Below are 8,724 nucleotides of genomic sequence, written 5' to 3' on the forward strand. Positions count from 1 at the left end.
CGCTGCCGTGCCTTGCCCGGCCCACCCGGGGTGGGGCAGCCCCTCACAGCAGCGCCACAGCCCGGGACAGCCCCTTTGGGAGCGGGGTGGGCTGTGCTGGGCACCCACGGTGGGCTGAGCATCGCCCACCTCCCCCCCGGAGCCTGTTGGAGGGGGGCTCTGGTCGGACTCACTGAGGCAAAGGGGCTGCAGGTGATGTCAGGCTGTCCCTGGGGTGGTCAGGGGCAGTCAGTTTGAGCAGTGAGGCTGCCTTGTTATTCTCGTTTTGGGGGTGTGTTTAGCTCTGTGCAGAATAGAGGTGAAGGTTGTGCTCAGGTGTGGGGGGAAGCCCTTGGCTCAAGGTTTGAGGCGCTGAAAGCTGGGTGCCCGCAGCAGATTTTAGCTGAAGCCACACTCCAGGGGTTGGCACCATCCTCCTGCAGCCCGGGCTTGGCACGTGCTGCTCTCCCTCGCAGCGCCGTGGCAGGGATTGTGGATGCCTGTTCCTCACCTCATACCTGCTCACAGCTCTGCTCTGGGAGCACCTGGGCTTGCCACCCGGGTCCCTCTGTGGGCACAGACTGTGGCTATGCCAACCATGCAGCTCCCAGGGACACTGCTGTGGTGTCTGGGTGTGACCCCATGTTTTGGGTGTGCAAGAGAACGTGCTGAGCCCCTTCCTGCTGCAGAGACGTTGTAGAGGGAAGGTTCCCACCACGCTGAGCCCTCCCGTGCCTGCTCTGGCTCTGCTCAGGAAGGCTCCCGTGCATGTCAGCCTTTCCTGTGGTTGCCTGGTGCGTCTGGACCATGGGCTGTCAGGAAAATTGTCTTTCCTGAGAGCTTTGCCCAATTGAGGCCTGGCTGCAGCTCTTCGCCAAGAGAGCAGAGCTGCTGCAAGGAGGCACAGCACAGCTTCCACAGCTGTAACGGAGATCTCGTGGCAGAGGGTTGGAACTAGGCGACATTTAAGGTCCCCTCCAACCCAAACCACTCTCTGATCCCCTGATTCTATGGTCTTGGTGGGTTTATGCCCGCTGGGAGAGAATGGGATGGGGCGTCAGAGAGACAGGCAGCCCCAAACCTACACTCTGCTGGCTGTGGGATGGTTAAATGTCCCTGGGCCTGGCTTCTGCAGTCCCTGGGATGTGTGGGCCCTTCTGTACATCCCTTGATCGACTCCCACAGGGGAGGACCCCATTCCCTCAGGCCTCCAACAGCTGCCTTTGGGTTTGGTGTCCCCTGGATGTCCCGTGCTGTCCATAGGGCTGTTGCTGAGGACTCAGAGGAGCTGATCTCTCTGCTGGAGCTTTGAGGTGACACTTGTGCTCAGGAGGAGTGGTAAGGCCTGTGATGAGCATCGTGAGAGTCCCCTTATGTCAAGTGTTTAATATCCCAATCCCTGAGCCGTTTGTCTCCGTGTGTCTCTGCAGGGCAGGAACCACCCACACCATTTCCCCTGGCAGGTGGCAGACGGGTGACAGCCCCAGGCTCCAGCCATTCCAGGGGGGGCTGGACAGCCTGGCTGGGGGCTGGAAGGCTTGGATCCCCTCCCCACTGCTTCCCTCTCAGCTGGGCTGAGGTATATTCTTCACCCACAGTGCCTCCGGGCCTTGGTAGAGGAGCAGGTGCTGGAGGTGGTCACTGATTCCTCATGTTGGGTCCTGGGGTGGCCCAGCTGATGGCCACGACTCCGCAGGGAGCAGCTTCCTTCCGCTGGGTGAGCTGGGAAGCACCCACAGCGAGCATCCCTGGGGTGTTCCAGGGCATCCCCTTGTGCCCTGAGGAGCCTCCGTTGGTGCCTGCTCTGGTGTGAGACCCTCTCTGTGCCTGGGGTCCCCATGGGGAGGACAGAGAGGAGCCGGTTGTGTGCCAGCCTGCTTTGGGTCAGAGCAGAGTCCTCGGCTGCAGCCACAGGGACCTCACAGCTTGCTTTGGGAACATGCTCAGGGTGCCAGTGCTTTCCACCATTTTCTTACCTCCGTGCTCCCTCGGCTCAGCTCCGTCCCCTCTGCTGTCCTGCCCAGCTCCTGCTCTGTCCCCACTGACCACGGTCCTCTCCCAGGCACCCGCTGTCCCCCGGGCTGGGACAGCCCTGCCGTGCTCTCCTGTCCTTCCCCCTCGCGGTGCCGTGGTGGTGGTGGCTGGGCTGGGGCGGGCAGGGGCCCGTCCTGCTGCTCCGTCAGCAGAGCAGCACCCCACGAGGTATTTATAGGCTCCGTAATGTTATTCCCCTGCCAAACTATTACGGAAATAGGCTCGGTGTGTGTCATAGGAGAGAGGATTTTAATGGCACAGTTTTCACTGCGGGAATGAAGGTGACGCTCCCTCGCTGTTTTCCTTGACCGATGGTGGAGATGGGATGGCTGCTCCGGGGCTTCAGCTGGGACGCCGTGGGCTTGGGCAAGCCCTGGACATGGGCACCGCAGGTGGGGCAGGGACCTGCTGCCCTGCCCTGGGGACCACTGGGGCAGCCAGGGCTCGGGGCTGGGGCTGGGACTGAGCAGATCCAGCTGATGGACGAGGTCCTTTGTCCAGTGATTTTCTCATTCTGAACAGTTTGAGGTGATTTTCTGAATGATCAGAAAGGGCTGGTTTGGCATTTTCTAAGTAGCCCACCCTCCCTCCGTCTCAGCTGGGCACTGCTGCTGGTTTGGGAAGAGCCCAAAGGCCAGTGACAGTGATGTGTTCAGAGGTGTTTCAGCTGGCTGGAGCACGGACCGGCTTTCAGCTCTCAGCTCTCAGCTCACAGCCACTGGTACCATTCCCTGCCTCTCCTGCCTGCTGTGGGGAGAAGCCTCTGGGATGGGAAAACCAATTTCATGGCAGGCCAAGGTTTGGATTGTGCTTTCCAAGCGGGATACTGGATATATAGAGGGACACGGACAGACAGCCCTTCACAGCACAGAGGTGTGTCCTGCCCCTGCTCAGCACAGACAGTGACGCTCCCTGAGGGGGTGACACACCCTGAGGGGGTGATGCTCACGGAGGGGTGATGCTCCCAGAAGTTGTGTGCCCTGCACGATGAGGCAGAAGGGATGGGCAGGCATGGGACACCCAAGCTCCCCATGAGCTCCTCAATCCTTTCCTGGGACAGGCCAGGCTCAGGAGTCCTGTCCCCAGCCCTGAGCAGGGGACAGCAGCTCTCCCCTGCCCACACAGGAGCCCAGGTGGGCTCAGAGCCCCCTGTGTGACCTGGGGACAGGAGGCTGCTGCACTCTGGGGCTCCCTAGGTTTGGGAAGAGCAAGGAGCTGCTGCCCACGTGCCCCTGTCGCCCTCATGCCTCCTGTCCTCTGCTTGGAGCTGGGAGCTGGGGATGGAAACCTTCCCCTCCTGTGGCTCCCTGGCAGCCTCTGGCACTGCCCACCCGAGATGTGAACAGCCCTGCTCCTGGGGCTGCTGCCCGCCCAGGGCTGGTGGCCGGGGGTCAGTGGCTGCCTCCAGCCCCCCGGCAGCGCTTCCCACAGGCAGCCAGGCCTTGCAGAGCCAGCTTGGAAACTGGGAACCGCTGAGCCGCAGAAAACGCCCTTCCCACCCATCGCAGCGTGCCCTCCTCCCTCCCTCCTGCCCTCCCGGTGCTGCTGCGGGAGCTGCAGCCCACAGCGAAGGGCTAGTGCCCTGCAGGACGGGCACACCTGAGCTCCAGGGCAGGCAGTGGGTGCCACAGGTGTCCCCAGGGCCCAGCCCTGCTGCCCCCAGCGCTGCAGGCTCCCCGTGCCTCCTGCCTCGGGAGAGGGTGCTGCGGGTGGCACCGTGATGCTGGGGGCTGCTTGCCTGCCCACACATGCACGGCTCCCACCCCCAGGCTGCCTCTGCCTGCCCTCGGCCCTTCCAGCCCGCTGTTTTCCAGGCAGTCGTTCCCCTCTCGGGTGGCTGCTTATCCTGAGATCAATGCTGAGCGCTCTCCTCCTCCTGCTTGCTGCACTGTCCCTTAGGACGGACCGTTCAGCCTGCTCCTCCTCCTCCTTTTCCGCTTCATTAATGAGTCTCTTTGCACTAAGAAGTCGTGATAGCTGCCAGGGGACCTGGGAGGTCTGTGGAGAGCAGCGGAGAGGCCACCAGCCCAGCTCCTGGGATTTAGGATGCTGGGCACTGGGGCTGGGATGCTGCAGGGCTGCCTCGGTGCTGGTTGAGCCCCCGGCACAGCACGAGGGGTGTGGGGGAAGAGGGAGGGGACAGTCAGGGGGTCTTTTGCCCACATGCAGTGACAGGAGGCAGGGAAAGCAGCCTGGGGCAGCTCCCAGCTGCTCTGCCATGGTTTTGCCCCATATCTGCCATCCACGGTGTTCCTCATCCTGGTGCAGAGCTCCTCCTTCGGGGCTGCCTTGGGCAGGAGGTGGCCACTGATGCTCCCACAGAGGCCCATGGATCTCACAGGAGATGTCCACTGGCCCTGGTGGCCTTCAGATCCCAAGGGCTGCACGTGGCAGAGGGCGGGGGTCCTGGGCATCCCCCAGCCCCGCACCCAGCGCCCGTCCCCAGCACGTGCCCGCTGGCAGCACGAGTGTGACACCTACACGTGGTGCCTCACCAAAGAAGCTGGACTTTGCAAACACATTCTGTGGGCACTGCTTTAATTTCCCAGTGTCTCAACACTCTCCCAAACCTGAGAAACTGAGATGGTTTCTGCTCTGCGGAGAGGGAGGCTCCTGTTGTCGCTCTCTCACATACGCACGCATCACACACACAGAGACTGATTCCTCTCCCTTCCCACTTTCCTCCTCCAAATGACTTCAAACACTTTATGAAAATGTTATTTTCTCCCAAACTGTTGCCTTTCTGCCTTGCTCTCCTGAGCAGCCTGTTGGCTTTCCCTGAGCTCCCAGTGTGCTGGGCTAGGGATGTCCCTGCAGAAGGGGGAAGGTGCTGGGGGGGCTGCACTGTGCTGGGGGGGGACACCAAACCTGCCCATACTTCAAGTGGGGCTCATCTGATCCTTCAGAGTTGCTCTGGATTGAATCACTGAATCCCAGAGTGGGACTGAAAGTGTTGAAAGGGCATTACAGACCATCCAGTGCCACCCCTGCCATGGGCAGGGACACCTTCCACTGTCCCAGGTTGCTCCAAGGCCCCTCCAACCTGCCCTTAGACACTTCCAGGGATCCAGGGGCAGCCACAGCTGCTCTGGGCACCCTGTGCCAGGGCCTGCCCACCCTCACAGGGAAGAATTTTTTCCAAAAATCCAGTGCAATAGGGCAAACCCCTCGTGCAAGGTGGTGCAGTGAGGACACAGCTCAGAGGTGCTCTCCACGATGCCGTGGGGGTCCTGTCCTCCAGGAGCACGTGGGAAGATGCCCCCAGCCCCATGGCAGCCTGACTTCCCCAGGCAGGACCTGTTTCCCCTGTCCATGGCAGGCTCTGCTGCCAGAGCACCCCGTGGGCACACAGGGCCCTGGGCCAGGCTGGGGGTGGGCTGGAGTGCACCCCTCTGCTGCCTGTGGCAGGGGCTGACTCACGGCGCTCTCCCGGCGCTTTCCCGTCACAAGCAGATGGATGATTTGATCACCTAGCAACCGAAATAAGCCGGGGATTAAACCATCATCCCCCTGGGTGGCAGGGGCCAGGCAGCCCCCAGCCACTCCCCAGCCCCTGGGTTTCCCTGGGATGGGGCTGGGGGAGCCCTGTCCTGCCAGCCCTCTGGAGCGGGACTGCGCCTGCCACCGGCACCCCAGCGGCAGCGGCTCCAGGGCTGAGCTGGGTGCAAGGAGGGAGGGGGTCCCACAGGACCGGCTCCCAGGGAGGTCCAAGGGGCATCTCCAAGCATGCACAGAGGGGCCAGGTCTCTGGCACCCTTTGGACAGGCTGCTGATTATCTGGAGCATCCAGAGATCCCAGATGAGGAGAGAGAGGCTTGTGCCAGGACCTCCAGAGGGAAGTTTCTGGGAGGTGAGCACAGAGGACTTTGGATGGGACCCACTGACCCCTTGTCACCCCCTCCACCACCAGCTCTGAGTGTCCTTGGCTCCGGCCCAGTCCCTTGCCTGGCACTGTCCAAGCCAGAGAATAACCCCGGTATAATGTGCTCATTCCAGTTGTTCCATCACGAGCAGGAGGAATTTGCTCCTGGCAGAGCCCTGGTGCTGCCTGAGGTGGCATTTACCTTCTGATGGCTCCAGCCACCTCCAGAGGATCTTGGCACAGGGCTGCTATCCATGCCCCATCCCTGGAAGCATCCAAGGCCGGGCTGGATGGGGCTTGGAGGAACCTGGGACAGTGGAAGGTGTCCCTGCCCATGGCAGGGGTGGAATGGGATGGGCTTTAATATCCCTTCCAACCCAAACCATTCTGGGATTCTGAGATCCTACCACAGCCCTGAGGGGGATGGGATCTCCTGGGGCAGGGGCTGGGCTGAGCTGAGCTGGAAAGTGGGAGCTGGGCAGGGAGTGGGGCAGGAGGAGGTGTGAGGACACTGTCAGGTTTGGGTGCCCATGGCACCCATTTGGAGCTGGGGGACTCTCTGTGCTGCAGAGCCCTCCACAGCTCCAGCACGGGCACCGGTGGGAGGTGGGGCAGTGGGGACACACCTGCCCTGGCCACAAACTCCAGAGTCCTGTGGGAGGGCACTGCTGGGCTGGCTCCTGTCCCCAGCACGCCGCTCTGGTGTTTGGACCTTGTGGCAGGGTGGGATCACTCACAGCCCGTCAGGAACCCAGTATGAGCCAGGCCACGGTCTGGAGGGGGGATGGAGACCACCAGCCCATCAGAACTGCCCCAGACCCGTGCAAGCATCTCCTGCCCAGAAGGAAGCTTCCATCCGGGCTGTGCTGGGCCATCCTGGGTGCGGAGATGTGGCTGCTGGCCCTCCTGCAGCCGCTGCGGCTGGAGGCTGCGGGGCCATCCCAGTGCCAGGCCGGGGCCGGGCGGTGCCAGCGCGGCGCTGCCGGGCCCAAAGGAGGGCTCAGGAAATAGGGCAGCCCAGCTGCCAGCTGCTCTTTGTGGGACACAGCTGATATAATTAGATGAGACGCCCTGTTCCGTGCCGAGGGAGCCGCTGTGCCCCGCGGCCCCGGGAGCCCCGCAGCCCTACTTTGGTGGCACTGCTTGTCCCAGCGAAGGTGAGCCACTTCCAGCAGGGAGCCCTGCCTGCTGGGCTCCTCCCTCGCTGTCTCCAGGCTGGATGACCACGTGTCCTCTCCTCTGCTGGGGCTTTGGTGGCTTTGGGGGACCTTGCTGACCTGCAGGAGAAGGTCAGGGAGGTGATGGTGGCAGGAGCCAGGCCAGCCCCTCATCTCACTTCCCTGTGGGACAGCGTGACCAAATGCAGTGCCTGACACAGCTGCAGGACATGGGACTGGCCATGGGACTGCCGAAGGCCACAGGCAAACCAGGGATTGGAGAGGTCCCTCTGAGTCAGGCTTTACCTCGTTAGAGAACACCCCAAACTGCATCTGCTCTGCCTCTGGAGAGCCCTGTCCTTCTGAACACCCGTCCTGAGGTTCAGTGATGCCCATGCCTGAGGCACTCAGCATGGCTGTGCATCTCTGCCCCTGGGAATGCCCCCCAGAGCATTCCACATATCCCGGGCTGATCCGCTGGACCCTCCAGGACTGGTTATCCCCAAGAAGATGAGTTGTAGCTGTTTGGGAATTTCCAGCTGGAGCTGTCAGGGGCGGGGTTAGGTTGGATATCAGGGAAAGGTTCTTCCCCCAGAGGGTGCTGGGCACTGCCCAGGCTCCCCAGGGAATGGGCACGGCCCCGAGGCTGCCAGAGCTCCAGGAGTGTTTGGACAGCGCTGCCAGGGACTGTTGGGGTGTCTTGGGCAGGGCCAGGGGTTGGACTCAATGATCCTTATAGGATATTCTCAGGATATTCTGTGGTTCTGTAGGAACTCCTGCTTTGTGGTTCTGACCTCATAACCATCAAATCCAGCCATTTTTGCCCCTGCCAAGAAGCCAGGAATGTGTTTGGCATCCCCATTCCTCCAGCCACTTCCACAGGGATGGGCTCAGCCCAAGCCAGGTCCATCAGGATTCCTCTGCAGGCTCCCATCTGGGTCTGGGGTGGATCTGTGGGTGCTCCAGGAGCATCCCAGAGCCCATGGCAGGAGCAGCCAAGGCTCTGTGGACAGAGGCAAATTTCAGAGAAAGATAAAAGGAGTTTTATTTCCACAAACGTCTGTTTACACTGAGCTACTGGCTTCCACTGGAGCTGGGAAGCTGCTGGAACCTCCCTGTCTCAGAGGGGTGTGAAGGGATATTCCGTGTGCCTGGGGCTCAGGGCTGGGGTCTCAGAGCTGTTCTCCTGGCAGGGAGAGGGGCAAGAGGGAGAGGGGCAGCTGCTTTGACATCCCCCACCGTGGGCAGGGAGTCACCCCCGAGGGGTTGCCTGCGACTGGGGGGCACATGGGGACCTTTTCCATGAGGATTTCCATGAGGAGAAGTCCCAGCACATTGTGGCCTTTGGGGAAGCTGGTGGCAGGAGGAGCCTGCGGTGATGCCCCAGTGTAGGAGGGGAACCTCCCAGGTTTTCCTGAGACCCACCAGGCTGTGACAGAGCTGTGGGAACAGGGCAAGAGGAGCAGGGGTGGCAGCAGGACTGGGTGCTGCTGGGGACTCCCATGGCACAGGGCATCTCCTGTCATTGGCAATGCTGCCAGGGGCTGGGGCAGGCTGGAGGGAGAGGTATTTTTGGTTGGAAAGGCAGAATGTGGAGAGCAAACCAGCACTGTGGCTGGAGAGGACTCAGCTCTGCCCTGGGCCCAGCCCAGGCACCCCTCAGAGGGGGGCCTGGTGGGGGCTTTGTGGCCC

General features: G+C 61.9%; 1 protein-coding gene across 3 annotated transcripts in view; it reads left to right on the plus strand.

Moving 5' to 3' along the window:
- LOC103624268 (disks large-associated protein 4-like) overlaps nucleotides 1-8,724 on the plus strand; it is a 135,556-nt gene that overhangs the window by 533 nt on the left and 126,299 nt on the right. The gene's annotated exons all lie outside the window — the stretch shown is intronic.

Source organism: Corvus brachyrhynchos, unplaced genomic scaffold, assembly GCF_000691975.1.
Source record: "Corvus brachyrhynchos isolate BGI_N302 unplaced genomic scaffold, ASM69197v1 scaffold661, whole genome shotgun sequence".
Lineage (NCBI taxonomy): Eukaryota > Metazoa > Chordata > Aves > Passeriformes > Corvidae > Corvus > Corvus brachyrhynchos.